Below are 17,535 nucleotides of genomic sequence, written 5' to 3' on the forward strand. Positions count from 1 at the left end.
GGGCACCCCGGAACAATCAGTTAAGGTCAGTGAGTCAAAGAGAACATTAGCATTAGGTATTAGTCAAGTGAAGAGATAAGGAAAGTTTGAGAGAGAGGAAGTAGAATGCCAAAAGGCCTTGGAGGTTAAAAAAAAAACGAGTGTAACATGTTTGAAGAATTACAGAATTTATGTTGGGTCTACTGGTGAAGACAAGAGCAGAGCAATGGCTAGGTCACACAGGGTCAGCTCAGATAAGTTACACACTATAGATACAATGTTAAAGACAACAAAGCTTCTAAGCATAGAAATGATACAATTAGGTTTTAGGGGGTTAACAATACAATTTGGCTGTAGTATGGAGATTAGGCTGGAGGACAGATTTGCATCAGGAAATCTATTAGGAGATGTTTGCAGTGACCCAGGCTTGAGTGGATAAAAGGTCAGATTAGTTAGGTTCATGGCGGTGGAAAAACCTGAGACATGATTAGCAGGCGGTTTCAAAAGAATTTAGATTGCTAACTTCAATGTTGAAGCCTGGGGCAGGATGTTGGATGATTATGGAGATGTTAAAGATAACTTGGCTTCTGTTTCTAGCCAAATTTAGATATGCAGTACAGAGGGAAAACTGATGAATTGAGAATTTAGAGATTGAATGTGAGAGCCGAAAGCAAATAAGTAGCCAGTGACCAATTGCCTATAGGGCTTTGAAACTCAAGAGATGTCAAAGCTAAAGTGAATATTTGAAAATCATTATATTTAATTTAAAATTTTCATCTGACATTAGTTTTCTGTCTTTAATTTTTTTTTATGCATTTTAAATAATCTTTTAAAATGTGAGTTCCAGGGCTCCTGGGTGGCTCAGTCGGTTAGGTGTCCTCCTTCAGCTCAGGTCATCATCTCATGGCTCATGGATTCGAGCCTCACATCAGGCTTTGTGCTGACAGCTCAGAGCCTGGAGCCTGCTTCGGATTCTGTGTCTTCCTCTCTCTCTGCCCCTCTCCTGCTCATGCTCTGTCTCTCTGTCTCTCAAAAATAAATAAACACTGAAAAAAAAATAATAAATGTGAGTTCCATGTTCCTCAAAAAGTTAAAAATTGAACTACCTTACAATCTAGCAATTGTACTTACTAGGTATTTACCCCCCAAATACAAAAATACTAATTCAAAGGGATACATGCACCTCAATTTTTATAGCAGCACTATCAACAATAGCCAAATTATGGAAAGAGCCCAAATATCCATCAACTGATGAGTGGAAAAAGATGTGGTATGTATATACAATGGGATATTACTCAGTCATAAAAAAGAATGAAATCTTGCCATTTGCAATGGCATGGATAGAGCTAGTGAAATAACCAGGGCTAAGTGAAATAACTCAGAGAGGCAAATACCTTATGATTTCACTCTTATCTGGAATTTAAGAAATAACACAAACGAGCAAAAGGCAAAAAGAAAGAGAGGCAAACCAAGATAAGGAGGGCCCTTGTGATATGCACTGGGTCTTGTATGTAAGTGATGAATCACTAAATTCTGGTGATTTATTGACCTGAAACTAATAGTACACTGTATGTTCGCTAACTGGAATTCAAATAAAAACTAAATAAATAAATTTGAGTTCTACATCACTGACTTGGGTTTCAGGTACAGAATTTTCATTAGATGTGCAATCCATTTTCACCAAATTCGCCTTTCATTTCATCCATATCCTCTTATTTTTTGCACACATGGTCACACAGCCTACATTGCATGGCTTTGATTATATTGAGACTGTCAAACAGTTTCCAAATTCACTTTGGTTTTCTGTAGTAAAACATTTCAGAACAACACTCATTCATTTCCCATTGAGGATGTTTTCATTCAGTGTAACATAATGTTTTTTTCAGGAGCCCTGAGTTAATTTGTCCTCTCACTCCTTCTCAGCCAAAAAGATTCTCTTATTTTTGGTCCTCACAGAAGCTGATCCTGGGAAAAATAATCTCAGGTATGTAGTTGGGGGGGGGGGGCATGTAAGAAACACTGACAGAAAAAAAGGAACGGAACTAGGAAAGGGAAGTCATTAATAAAGGGTGAATCGCCAAACCAGTTACATCTGTGAGTAAATCCATGGGAAAACTCTGAGAACCAGTCCATAACTCACACCTGAGAATTATTCCACCTGTGGGGCTAGGGAGCTCTGAATGACCTTAAGTGGCCTGATGTCATACTTCTGGGTAGACCTACATTCGACAGCTTAGGTGAAAGCTGCCAGGTAAAGAAATGGACATATTGACTGTTGGAGACCTGTCAAAGGCTGCTGAAGTGTTAAGTCCTAGGCAACGTGGCATACGTGGCAACGTAGCAACGTGGTCTGCTACAACAACTCAATTTTTTTCCCAACATGCAGGGAGTATGGGTGTCTCCTTATTCTCTTTACTTCTTATTCTGTTTTGCCCCCCAACTGGATGTACTGAAGAACAATTCTGATGATAACCAATGGAAGCTGGCATCAGACTCCACAGTTAAAGGCTCTGTATGTCATAGACTTAATTTATGTCCCCTCAAAATTCATGCATTGAAGCCCTAACCTCCAGTGAGGCTGTATTTGCAGAGAGAGTCTCTAAGGAAGTAATTAAGTTTAAAGGAGGTCATAAGAGTGGGGCCCTGATCCAATAGGATTAGTGTCCTTATAAGAAGAGGCACCAGAGATCCCATACATACTTTCTCTCCTTCCCCCTCTCTTTCTCTTCCTTTCTTTCTCCCTCTCTCTCCTTTCTATCTCTCTTCCTCCCTCTTTCTCTCTCTCTCTCCCCCTTCTTCCCTCTCTCCCTCCCTGTAAACACATAAAAGGAGATGATGTGAACCCACAAAAATATGACATCCTTCTACAAGTCAAGCCAGGAGACCTCAGAATGAAAGCTACTTGTCAACACCTTGAGCTTAGACTTTTTGGCCTCCAGAACTATGAGAAATAAAGTTCTGTTGTTTAAACCAGGCAGACGGTGGTATTTTTTTAATGGCAACACAAGCAGACTAACATATTTCCCTAAGACTGCCCTGACTTCAGATGCCAGTCATGTTTCAGGAATCCCTTGGCCACCTGCACTTCTAACTGGCTACAAATTCAAGGGTTTCTACAACACGCCCCACCCCCACCCAGGTTCAGTAATTCACTAACATGACTTACAGAGCTCAGTCAAGTGTTGTAATTATGACTGCAGTTTTAATATAAAAGATACACACAGGACAACATCTGGGAGGAAGGGCAGACTTTTCACACACTTTCCTGTGGGGTGAGGGTATGTAACAAATGTGTTCTCTGCTGAGCTTCAGTGTCTGCAGTGTTTCTGTTGTTGCTGTTGTTTTTTGTTTGTTTGTTTGTTTACATTTATTTATTTTTGAGAGACAGAGAGAGACAGAGCACAAGTGGGGGAAGGGCAGAGAGAGAGGAAGACACAGAATCCGAAGCAGCTCGAGGCTCTGAGCTGTTAGCACAGAGCCTGTCGTGGGGCCTGAACCCAGAAATCATGAGATCATGACCTGAGCCGAAGTCCGACGCTTAACCAACTGAGCCACCCAGGTGCCCCATCTGCAGTGTTTTTTATCAGTGTTTCATTATGTAGGTATGACTGATGGACTCAGTGGCCATGTGACTGAACTCAATTCCCATCCCTGCTCCCTTCTGTGGAGGTTGAGAAGTTGGCTGATACCATGTAGCTCAAAGGTCCAACACTCTCATCACATGGTTTGTCTTCCTGGCCCCCATCATGAGTCACTCATTAGCAAAAAATACGAAGGCCCACTATAAATAAAAAAGAGCTCCTATATTCAAGAAATTACAAGGATTTAGTATCCCTTTTAGAAGCCAGAAACAGAGACCAGGCAAATTCTTTATTATACCACCTCTCTATGTGGAGACAGTTGAAACTTTTTTAAAAAATTTTTATTTAATTATTTTTTTTAAATTTACATCCAAATTAGTTAGCATATTGTGCAACAATGATTTCAGGAGTAGATTCCTTAATTCCCCTTACCCATTTAGCCCATCCCCCCTCCCACAATCCCTCCAGTAACCCTCTGTTTGCTCTCCATATTTAAAAGTCTCTTATATTTTGCTCCCCCCCCCGTTTTTATATTATTTTTGCTTCCCTTCCCTCATGTTCATCTGTTTTGTATCTTAAAGTCCTCATCTCAGTGAAGTCATATGATATTTGTCTTTCTCTGGAGACTGTCAAATCTTTTTTGATTAGATCTGGAGGGAGAGTTGTTACGTATTACCAATATTTTCTCATTTCTAGTAAGCATTCATTTTGTGTATTATTCATACGAAGAATCTTTGTCTCCTCTACCTGATCTTCTAAAAGAATGGAATACATTAAAACTGTGTTCTTTTCTGTAAAAGACACTGTCAAGAGAATGAAAAGAAAAAGCGAAGACTGGGAGAAAATATTTGCAAAAGACACATCTGATAAAAGACTTGTATCTAAAATATAGAAAGAATTCTTAAATCTCAACAATAAAAAAACAATGCAATTAACAAATGGGCCAAATACCTGAATGGGTACACCACCAAAGAAGATATGCAGGTGGCAAATAAGCATATGAAAAGATGCTCCACATAGTGTGTCACCAGGAAAATACAAATTAAAATCAGATACCGGTACATACCTATTAGAATGGCCAAAATCCAAAATAATGACAACAAATTTTGGTGAGGATGTGGGAAAAAAAAACAAAAAAAAACAAAAAAAAACAAACCTCCCATCCTTTTGCTGTTGGGAATGCAGAATGCTACAGCCATTTAAAATTTTTTTTTTAACGTTTATTTATTTTTGAGACAGAGACAGAGCATGAACGGGGGAGGGTCAGAGAGAGGGAGACACAGAATCCGAAACAGGCTCCAGGCTCTGAGCTGTCAGCACAGAGCCCGACGTGGGGCTCGAACTCATGGACTACGAGATCATGACCTGAGCCGAAGTCGGCCGCTTAACCTACTGAACCACCCAGGCGCCCCACTACAGCCATTTTAAAAGGCAGTTTGGCAGTTTCTTACAAAACTAAACACTCTTACCACGTGATCCAGCATTCCTGCTCCTTGGTATTTACCCGAAGAAGTTAAAAACTTATGACCACACAAAACCTGCACACAGACATTTATACCAGCTTCATTCATAGTTGCCCAAACTTGAAAGCAACCAAGTTCTCTAACAGGTGAGTGGATAAATAAATTGTAGTACACCCAGACAATGGAATATTATTAACACAAAAAAGAAATGGGGTATCAAATTGTGTAAGTACATGGGAGAAGCTGACACGCATGTTACAGAGTGAAAGAAGCTACTCTGAAAAGGCTTATGGTATGATTCCGACTATATGACATTCTGGAAAATGCAAAACTATGGAGACTGAAAAAAATCAATGATTACCAGGGGTTAGAAGAGAAGGAGGGGTGAATAGGTGAAGCACAAAGAATTTTTAGGGCAGTGAAAATACCTTGTATGAAACTACAATGGTGGATACATGTCATTATACATTTGTCCAAACTCAGAATGTACAACATCAAGAGTGAACCCCAGCCCAAGCTATACACTTTAGGTGACAATAATGTACCAATGTAGGCTCATCAGTTATAACAAATGTGCCACTCTGTTGGGGGTGTTGGTAAGGAGGGAACTAGGCAAGTGGGGGCAAGAAGTGTATGGGAAATCTCTGTATCTTTCACACAATTTTGCTGTGAACCCAAAACTACTTTTGAAAATAAAGTCTATAAAGAAAAAAACAATCTATATTCCCAGAATATCTTACTTTCTTCTAGGACTCTTGTTTCTGAAAGTTACAAAATCCAAATGAATGAGGTGCCTGGGTGGCTCAGTCTTTTGAGAGTCTGACTCTTGACTTTGACTCCGGTCATGGTCTCATGGTTCATGAGTTCAGCGCAAAGCTTGCTCGGAATTCTTGTTCTTCCTCTCTCTCTGCTTCTCCCCCACTCACTCTCTCTGTCTCTAAAAAATAAATAAACATTTTAAAAAATAATAAAGTAAAACCCAAATGAATACAGAAATATTAAGGAGGAAGAGCACCTTTTCAGGAGAAGGCAGACCTCCTTGTTTTCTATGTGGACACAGACCCAGGTCACCGAATGAAAGGTCAGCCACGAGAGAAGTGCAATGCATCCTACTATTTTCCTTCAGTAAAGGGGAATCTTTTATTTCACGATTTTTCTTCATCCTGATGAATTCCCTTTATTTTTCATAGAGATTTTCTCCAGGATTCTGGCAACAGGCTGTGAGGCAGTTTTAATTTTCAGGAATGGTGTTGTGCAACTTGATTAAGAAGTTAGGAGAAGCTGAGTAAGTAGACGGGGACAAAGCACCGTTTCAAAATACAGCTCCAGCTACTACCTTTGAAAGTGCTTCTCTAAGAACTTTCACAACGTCTGATCCTTTATCATTCTAGCTTCTTGTATCTCTTAATTCTTAACAAGTTCTACTTCCCTTTCACTGAAAAGTAGATGTGGCACTGTTGGCTGATAGAGCTTTATCACATGGACACTCTCCTCATGTACCACTTTGCTGTGAACTCAGATAAACCAAATCTATATACAAGTGAGGTGTGGACTTCCTCCCCACAAAGCACCGGGCTTTTCATTCCCATGTATTTTCTCTGCTTGTCTTTGTTTTCTTTCACTGGGAATTAAAATTTAAGACTATATCTATACATCAGCATCTGACCTCATGTATAAAATATAAACACATACAACCTAACACTCTTCTTCCAAAATCTAATTCTTCTCCATAGCTATCCTTGGAATTGTCTGACAGCTGGTGCCATATTCTGTTCAGATTAACCCTCTGTAATGTCACCAGTTTTGTATCCTAGGAGGATGAATTTTCAGCTAAGCGTTAAATATTTTATCAGGTTATGTAAAACATAATCCATTGGGTTTGAAAGTGAACCATTATTTCAAACTATCACCATGAACTGTCTGTACCTTATTTTCAGGAGACCATCAAGAGAAAATATTATGCACAAAAATGATTGAAACAACATATGTTTTATTCACTGTTATGATCTTCTCAGAGACAACTGAAAGCATAATCATTTTTGTCATGTGAGGATGCAGGGTTCTGTTCTAAATGGGTTAAGTATGTGTGGTGGCAGAACACAGAGGAAAGTCAGAATGCAAAAATGTGAATAGAAGATGGTTTAGCTTTGAGCTGCACAGCCTTATTTCACAAAAATAACAAATAAGTCTACACAGAAACTTTCTCTGGCAAGTGATGATCAGGTCAACCAAATGTGAGTCTTTGAGTTAGTTCCCTGGGCTGCCAGACATTAGAAACTCTCTGCTTTCGGGGCACCTGGGTGGCTCAGTCGGTTAAGTGTCCGGCTTCGGCTCAGGTCATGATCTCACGGTTTGTGAGTTTGAGCCCCGCGTCGGGCTCTGTGCTGACAGCTCAGAGCCTGGAGCCTGCTTCAGATTCTTTCTCTCTCCATCTCTCGGCCCCTCCCCTGCTCATGCTCTGTGTCTCTCTGTCTCTCAATAATAAATAAACATTTAAAAAAAAAAGAAAGAAACTCTCTGCTTTCATCTTCTCAATCCATAATAATACTCATCCCAGAAAAGTAGGTTCCATGAAGGTAGGTACATGCCATTCTTATTCTGTTTTACAACTAGTTTTTAGCATGGTATCCAAGTAAGGGTACTTACTTGGCCCTTAAGCAATAGCCACTGAATCCGCCACTCATTCATTTAACAAACATTGACTCTGCTATAGGCATGGAGAGAGCCAGGTGAGTTACTAACCATAAGGGCTATCACCAATTCAGTGAGCAGGGTAAAGGAGGAAACATAAATATAAGCAGTTAGAATAATCTTCCATAATGGAGATAGGTTTTGACTGCCATAGGAGCACTAAGAAATGAACGATTAATTCTGCTAAAACAATTGGAAAACATATCCAAAGAAGATCAGAACTTGATCCTAAAGAATAACAGACACTTACTAGTTAGGAAAGAATGAGAAAGATATAACAGACTAAGGCAACAGCACACTCAATGACCATAGTAATGAGCTTCTCATGTTCATGCACCACCAGAAGTTCCTTGTGCAGCATACTATATGGGCAAAGAAAAACAGAAGAACATTCCAGTAAGGTGATCTTAGGCCAAATTGTGAAGGGCTTTGAGTCCCTGACCAAGAAGCCTGGCTTTTATCCTGTAGGTAATCAGAAGCCATCAAAGGCTTTTAACAGGTTCAGAATTATGGTATTGAAAGATGATCTTAATGTTGAATGGTTTAGTTTAGAAAGTAGCTTAAAAGGAAGACTAGTTAGAAAATCAGGCATTAAATCAGTCAGTAAGTAATGCGGATATATACTAATGCAACAATAGAAATAAAAAATACATAAAAATTTGGAAGATATTTAAAGGAAAGAATAGTTAGGATTTGATGATTGAGAGATTATTTTGACTATATGCTAGACACTGCTCTAGGCCCTGGAGATAAAACAGAGAACAACATTGACAAGGTTTCCTGCTCTCGTGGAACTCATAATCTAATGGAGTAGAAAGAGTCAGTGGATGGTGTTGCTCTTAGCTCCATTCTTCAGGTCCTACCTATCCAAAATCCCAACTGCACAGAATGTTAATTGCTGATGTTAATCGCAGCTATGGCCTTCACCCTGCATTGCCCTCACCCAAGTTTAAAGCCCTTCCCAGAGGAAGACTATAGCCTAAGATTGGCCAATAAAAGCATATAAAAGCCCAACCCTCCCCACTTGTCTCAATTGAGAATAATGCTCCAAGGCTCCATAGGACCAGCTAACACCTCCACTGAAACCACATTACAGGTCAGTTTCTCTCTTTGCCCAGTCATGCCTTCCTAACTCCCTTACACGTATATCTTTCAATCACCAATAAACAATTTTCATACAATTGTTCACGTTGAAGTCTATTTTTAGAGAACCCAACTGAAGATAGTCAGTGCCCTGAGTGGTCTTAGGAATGCAACTTTCAAACAGAATTTGGCAAATGAGTTATTTGCCAGAATTGGGTAATAAGAATCTTATTGCTAGTGGTAGATAGAGTATGAATAGACCTTGACTTGCTATAATGGTATAATTATCAAAACCATTTCCAGTGGTTATCTGGCATGAGACACAAGTGGAAGAGGGCACACTAGCTTTTAACATATCTGTGGTATTTAAGAAGTATGAAAGAAACACTCTCTATAAGCACAATGAAATTAGGTGCCTGTTGCTGAACACCATTGATTCATTGGAAAGAGATAATGACAGGGAATTGATGACTCATCACCAATTCAAGACAAAATGTGTAAACCATGTGCCAGACTTCTTGGTTGTATTTAAAATTCCTAACATCCTGAAGCTGGAGGTGGAAGAGAGTGAAGTCTTGGTGCTGGACTTAATCAGAGGATAACAGAATTTCAGCAAAGGAAGGATTCTCAGGTCTGAAAGGTTTCTTACTCCAAGGCCAGCACCCCATTATGGAAAGAACAAGACATTAAAATTCTCTATGAGAAGGAAGTGGAGAATATTGAACAACCATGATCTTCTGAACCCCCTGGGTCTGCACTCAGGGCCCATTCACCCTTGTTGGCCACTCACTAAGTGTCCCCTTCTCACTTGAAGATCATGCAGAGGCTTCAGATGAGGCAGGTGGCTTACAAAACAATGCTTCTTCCACTCAGGATCTGTACCCCTTGCTGACAATTAGACTAATTAGGGTCAAACCTGAACCCAGATGTATTCTTCCTGCTAAGGGAGGAAAAGAACTGCAAGAATCTAGCATAAACAAGAGCTGGCAAATGCCAAGAGCTGAAATACTATACATGGAACTGGCCCCTGAGGCTGTTGGATACTGTACATAAACTGGCCCGTGAAGATGCTAGATACTGAACACGAACTGGACTCTAAGGGTTTTGGGCAAAAAGAAATCTACATAAGGGAGAGTTTATGTGATGGGGTCACTCTCTAATGATAACACCCTGGTGAGGACCTCAGGAGAAAGGGTAGGTGTGTTGCAAAGATGACACTTAGCAGTTACCATCACTTTTTCCAAGCTTCTAAATGAAGGGGAAATTTCAGAACTGCTATGGCAGTTCATGGAGCAAGGGATCCAAAAGGTCAGAAAAATGATGTGCTCGGTTGGAAAACCTACCTGATACCTCTATTCTTTAGAAGGTCCTAAATGACACTGTGTATACCAAAACGTGTAAGGAATATGCTGGTGAGAGGAGCACCAGCATCCTTGACAAGTTAACTGTGGCTGTTATGTATATACCAGTAGTTATAGTAGGAGATGCCATTGCAGGACAGATTTACCTGATAGTGAGGAGGGAGGGTCATAGGACCTGGAAAAATAGAGACCAAACAGTGGCACTTCACAATCAGAAGCAAGATGTGTGGAGTTATTGCAACTAATAGCAAGGTCAGAGTGGTCATCAGGAGCGCTGACACACAAAACACTGTCATGATGGTGAATGGACCACAGTGACCCTAGGGGCAAGATATATGGGCAGCCAATAAGGAATTGCTTAGTTTATACAACCAAAAAAGATCCTGATGGATGATCATGAGGCTGAAGGTGATTGCTCCAATGAAGAGTCATGATCTCTTGCCCAGTTTTTAGATATGGTCCTTACCCAGACCCTGAGCCCTGAATTAAGACGAAGCTAGGTCCTTATGGTAAAAGAGGTACCTCAGCAAGCATAGATAGTAATAATTTTCCTATTTTCACCACCACAGAGACCTATAGCTATTTCTTCGGGAAACCATGCACGAGGAAAAAGGGCAAACCTAGACCTTCCATGGATTGATGAACACAGGGTCCAAATTAACATTAATACTTAGAGATGGGAGATGTCATGGATTCCTTTTATAGGTGTGAACAATGGAAGCTTGAAGTAAATGGAGTCTTGGCTACTAGTAAATGAATCTGGTTCATAATGAGTCCACGTGATCCATAGACAATCCCTGAGGGTCATATCCAGTGTCCCTGAATGTGTAATTGGAATGCTTGATTTAGTTAGCAGAACTACCACATTGGGTTGTGGGCCTTGTGGCATGAGAGCTATTGTGATAAAGGAAGTCAAAATTTATTTACCTCTGCCCCAGGCAAGAGTAACTGGAAAATACTACTACATATGTGGGGAATGGCAGAGATTAGTGGCACCCTCAAAACCTTAAATGCAGGAGTGTTGGTCAACCTGGAGGCTATTGGTTATACTGGAAAAGGCACTTTAAAAGGAATCATGAAAGTTAAACAGAGAGTAAGCATAGGCGACTTCTTGTAGGAGATTTGTTATAACAGCAAACAGAAAAATGGCTTTAGATGTGGGTTGTAGGGGAAAGAAAAGAAAAAGATCAAAGTCTCCAACTTGTTGGATTAAGTGTGTATTAACACCATTAACCGAGATTAGAAATAGATATGGAATAATGGCTTTGGAGATTTGGAAAAGGAATAAGATGGGTTTACTTTGGAGCCTAGCAGGCTTGAGTATAGAATTACTTAACTCAGACAAGCCAGAATCAGGGACCATGGATCTCTAAACAGAGTCAATATCTCAAGGGCTAAAATAGGTGTGAGAGAGAGTGGGCTTTCCCATACAAGAGTGTGGTCCAAAGGATGCAAGGACTGGGAGAATTAATACTGGTATCTTGGGCCAAGCATATTTGGGCGGGGGCGGGGGGAGAGAATTACAAAAGGCTGAACACAAACAAGAACAAATAGAGCAAATTGCAGTCAGAAACAAGGTAAGAAGCCCGAGTTGATTTGGGAGGCAAAGCAGTGACTATCTCTTACAAAATAGTCCCCAGAAATGCTAATGGCTGCAACATGAGAAGGACGGAGTGTTATTAAGGGCAGAGACTTTGGAAAATACAATCATTTCATGATACACAAATACATTTTATTTATCATTATTTCCTATCAGCTTTTCATTCTTCTATTCTTATTAATTTTGGTCTGTTTAAAGTCCAATTTGCCCTTGGATTTTTTTTTTTTTCCATCATTTTGGTGTACTCCTACCTTCTTTTTTTTGGAGGCAGACATGAGATTGGGGTCAGGACTGGAAGCAGACTGCAGACGCCTTAGCACCCAGAGACATAGTTAGAGTGAGGAGTGCCTGTCACCCATCTTGTCTGAGATGCACAGAGAATTTAGAGTGTGCACAGATCTTTGGAAATATGATGGGTTCCGTATTGGTTATAATGAGATTGAATATCTGGCTAGATGGAGATGTAGGCTTAAAACTCAAGAGATGTGTTCAACAGAAGTAAAAATCACTATTTCCTGAACATTTCCTATTATGGTCTTCCTCCCTTCTCTCCTTTTGGGCTTGCTTGAATTCTCCTCTAGGTACAGAAGTTAGATAATGAATCAAGCCCGGAAAAAGCAACATAAATCAAAGAAGTGAAGTTAATCTACATCATAATGAGCTGGGAGAATAAAATAGAAAAATTAGGTGGGCTGAATGCTGAGACAAGTTTTTGAGAATTTGGAGTTAAGAGTGGAAAATGGAGTGTTTGGGGGAGCAAATACTATCTGCTACAGGATCCCCAAAGTTGCAAAAATGGGGACATTATTTTAACCTGTGTTGTGTATAGGCAATGCTCTCAGCTTATGCATTTCATTGAGGGGCTACTTAAATAATTGAATAATTTTAATTATCTTAGCTAATTGACTACCTGTTTATTTTTTTTAATGTTTACTTATTTATTTTTGAGATGCACAGAGAGAGAGAGAGAGAGAGAGTGCATGTACATGAGATCCTGACCGGAGCCTAGATCAAGCGTCAGATCGGGTGCTTAACAGACTCAGCCACCCACTCGTCCCATGACTATCTTTTTAAAAATTTCAACACCTTTGCTAAACAAGTCTACATAGGGTCTTTATTTTATTGCATTTATTTTTATTTTAGTGAATACATATTAAATGTTTATCTAAGCATACACAGTACTGGATTCTCTGTATGACCACTTTACGCTAGATGTTATTCTTGTGAGTGTCATGTCCAATTTATTCTCATGTTACCACTGAAGAGTTCTGCTTTAATTGTGAGCTAATAAAGGAAGGACAAACATAAATAAATACAACAGAACTGGACATAATATATAATCTTGCATTTGTGCCAAGTGAAGTACAAATGCAATCACAACGCCCTACGTAAATAGAAGTTTCGCACTAGTTTGAAAAGAGAAGCTAGATGAGAAAATGAATTACTATGCCTTCCATAGTAGAATGACATCCAAATTAAGGGGTTCACGTCTTACCATCTTTTCCATACGTCTCTTTGAAGTAGGGATACAGCAGTGTCGTCAAGAGAACATACTCTATCACAGTAAATCAGTGGTGCTAATTTTAAATATAGTGCTTTAAAAGTTTGGCTATACGTTAACATTTTCTACTTTCTTAAGATATCAATTCACGTCTGAGTGTGTTTAAGCAACACTTTCATTAGCATAATTTTCGTTGATATGAATGGAGAAAAATAATTTTGCCTCTACGAGTGGTCCACTTTCACTAAATTTGAAAAACACTTGAATGCAAATAGCCACATGCAAAGCTCAATGAAAAAGTGCTTTGAGAAGGGCACAGGCAACAGGGGGCAGCTGGCAAGAAGTGGAAAAGACACCAGAGTAGTTCTAGAGTGAAGAGGAATATTTGGGAACTGTCTTTCAGATCTATAGACATGTTTCTCATATCTAGGATTTTGAATTTCAGATCTCTCAGAGTTTCAATTCAATAATACCCATTTATGTTTATGCAATTTTCCTCATATCACAAATTTACTTAGCTGCCCCAAATAATTTGTGTTTTCTGTGCTGAAAAGTGACATGATAAATGTATTATAATGTTGTTTGGCAACTGGAACATTTCAGTTTAAACATTCATGGATCCATAATTTTAAATCACGCCAAGCAACAAAGATTGTATTGCTAAGTAATCAATTTTTTTTCAGTCATTTCTATTTATTCTTGAAAACTATTTGCCTCCCTTTAACTCTTAATTAATTTGTCACTTGTCTGATGTAAATTTTTGAGTAATTACAGCATTCAAATTTTTAGTCTGGTTGGAATTACAATAGGCTTTTTTCTCTACCCATCCCAAGTTATTTCTTGTCACTGCTTCCTCCTGTACAAACTAAGCTTGAGCCAAATTGAAACTGTTCCATATTTCTGAATAGCATATGATCTCTTAAAAATGACTTTCAACTGTTCACACCATTGGGTCCATCCCATCCAGCAGCTTTTTTCCAAGCCTTAGATAGGGTGTCAGATTCAGCAAATAGAAAGGCAAAGCACTCCTTTAAGTTTGAATTGCAGATAAATAAAAACGTTGGTTTTTTTTTTTACTATAAATATAGCGTTTATATTGCATAGGACATACTTATAATAAAAAAATTATTTGCTGTTTACCTGTAATTTCAAACTTTACTGGGTAGCCATATTTTATCTGGAAACCCTGTGGCTAGGAGGACTTTCAATGCTATAGCTTTTAATTTTTTGTAAAACATACCCTTTCCCTCTAGCATGGCTGAAAAAAAGAAAAAGAGCCATACAGAAAAGCAAGACAATGGCCTTAGACTTGGTCTGTCAACATTTGATGTGACATCAAGTTCTTTCTCTCTGCTGCTGTTCTGAATCCCTTTTTCAAATTAATTTCATAGCCTGCACTGGCATGTTGCTCAGTATTATTTTCTAGATTCACAGTCTTGTAACCCACTGTTAGGCCTTTATGGATGAGATATGACTCATATCTGACACCCCCTCCGGAGTAGGCTTAGAAGGAGAGGAATCCCATCTCAAACTCAGGTTCCTGGGTCCAGGACTAGACATGGTAATGAGTGGAGCTCATCAGTATGGAACAATGGTAGGCTAAGTCCAAGTCCTGGGTGAGACTGGACCTTCCAAGTGTCCAAAGGAAGTATAAAGTTCAAGAGAAGATGGAGAAAATAATGGGAGAAGAAAGTGAAGCAATAAAAAATATGATCTCTCAGACAAGGCAGTAGGGAAAAGGAGAGTCTATGGAGCATTTATAGTGAAACTCATTGTCAAGGAGAACGTAGTTAAGAGGGCCAAGCTTATTTAGATAATTCACTTTCTGGCTTTGGATGCCCAAAGTCAATGAAGTTCTATCTTCAATCTTAGTGGTGGCAGACACTCTTCTCCTAAGGAGTTCCCTGATGTCAAAGCCCTGAGTCCACTGGGACTAATAAAATTCTAAGACCAGGCTTATCTGGATTCTTTACTCATCCCCTTAACCAGATGTCTTCATTGTGCTTGACTCTCCCAGATCTCTACCCCTGTCCTAGGTCCACGTGGTCTTGGACCTCATGCTTTACCATGTGAATAGACATGAGTCATGGCTTTGTACTATGTTAAAGATCACCACCATCTACTAGGTAATAGCTACCTATATTCAAATTATAGTGCCTAAGAAATCACAACAGGGGTGCCTGGTTGGCTCAGTTTGTTGAGTGTCCGACTTCAGCTCAGGTCATGATCTTGCGGTTCTTGAGTTTGAGCCCCACATCGGGCTCACTGCTGTCAGAGTGGAGCCTGCTTTAGATCTTCTATCCCCCTCTCTCTGCCCTCCCCACACTTGCACTCTCTCAAATATAAAGAAAACATTTAAAAGAAAAGAAATCACAACCAGATTCTAACGCAGCGTCCTTTATGGTTTCACCCAATATCCCTGAAAATAAAATTATAAGCTGTGCACTTACTCCAATAGCAAGGCATCTATATAGTGATTCTAATCAACCAAATAGAAAACAAATGGGATAGAAAAGTCTTGGTGAAAGTGACTTCTGTTTCTTACATTGAAAGACTGAAAATAACTAGTAACCTTAAAATATATATGTATATATATATATAGAAATATATATGAAATAAACATGGATATATAGAGAAATATATATGTATATATATGTGTGTGTGTCTATAAATGTGTCTGTCTATCTATCTATCTACCATCTATGTCACTAATTTGAAAGCGTTAGGAAATTAGGAAAGTAAGGAAACATTTCCAAAGCAAGATGTGGAAGAAAATGACCTCCAGAGATGTGCACTAACATTTGGGGCTACTTTTGCACTTGTGCACTTGCCAATTCTAGAGAACTATCTGAGAAGTGGAGAAGTGCTTTGAAAAGGTCAAATGGCGAGGAAGATAAAAATTGAAGTACCATATATTGGTTGGGAAACCAAAGAATTGTACCTGAGGATGAAACGTAACTGGAATTAATTAACCAAGCTTCAAAAAGCCTACAGCCCCATTATTACCTCATCTGAGTGGCCTAGAAAAATCTCAATTTTAGAAACTAGATTAAAGTGACCCCAGATTGCTTGCAACCCTGTGAGCTATAGGTGTAAATAAAAGTCCTCTCTTCATAAGAGATAACATCAATCTGTAGTAGAATATTAGCACGTCTCACTCATATTTTTAATTCTCTTTTAGACACAGGGAAAGATTGAATATTTCCATCCACTTGAATTTGGGAGTAGTCACGTGATTTTCCTGGGCAATGAAGTATTTAAAACACAGTACAAAATTCTCCAATATCTCTTGCTGGTCTTATAGATATGGCCAAGAAGCATAAAATAAAGGAAAGAATCTCCCAGGGGGCAAAGCCAGGGATGGCAAAGAACAATGGATTGGGGAAGCCTTCCCAGAGAAAAAAAAGGCTGTTGCGGGACACCTGAGTGGCTTAGTTGGTTAAACATCTGGCTCTTGATTTTGGCTCAGGTCCTGATCTTATGGTTCGGTTTGCGAGATCAAGCCCTGCATCAGGCTCGGTGCTCGCAGCACAGACCCTGCTGGGGATTTTCTGTCTCTCTCTCTCTCTGCCCTTCTCCCCTTGCATGCTCTCACTCATTCCCTCAAAAATAAATGAACTCTTTTTAAAAAAGGAAAAAAGGAACTGTTGAAATATATTCTCAGGATGATCAGCATCATTGTGGCCCAGTGACTTCTGTAGGTCCCCCACTCTTCCTCTTTCATAATGAAAATGCTTGCTGCAGTCATTCTGTCCCTGTTTCACCATTATTTGTTGGTGTGGAGCAAAACATTAAGAGCTGCCACATTTGGACATGATGCAAAGACTACTACACATCATACTCCAGTGAGGAAACCATGCATCACCAAAAGGTCCTGGGTTTGCAGCTCAATGATATTATTGGAGGGGGGTCTTTGAAACAGCCACCTTTGGGGAAATAGTGGGTATAACTGACATTCAGGAAAGACAGTGAACCTAACATTTGGTGATGACAAGACAAGTCTGTAGTAGAAATTAATGCCTCTCCCCACTATTTCCAGTGTCCTTCTCCTTTTGGGCACATGGAGAATTTTATCTTCCTATCCCTTTTCTTTGACAACTGAAATGTTAGCAGAAGTGTTATGCAGTTTACCTGCATTTGCAGGTAAAATTATTTAAAATATAACTCTCTAATTTTTCCCCATTTTGGCAAATTGCAGAAGCAGCTGTTAATATGAAAATACCATAAGGGCACCCTGGGTGGCTGAATTAGTTGAGCGACTGACTCTTGATTTTGG

Source organism: Panthera onca, chromosome B1 (genome assembly GCF_046562875.1).
Source record: "Panthera onca isolate mPanOnc1 chromosome B1, mPanOnc1 haplotype 2, whole genome shotgun sequence".
In the NCBI taxonomy this organism is placed as follows: Eukaryota; Metazoa; Chordata; class Mammalia; order Carnivora; family Felidae; genus Panthera; species Panthera onca.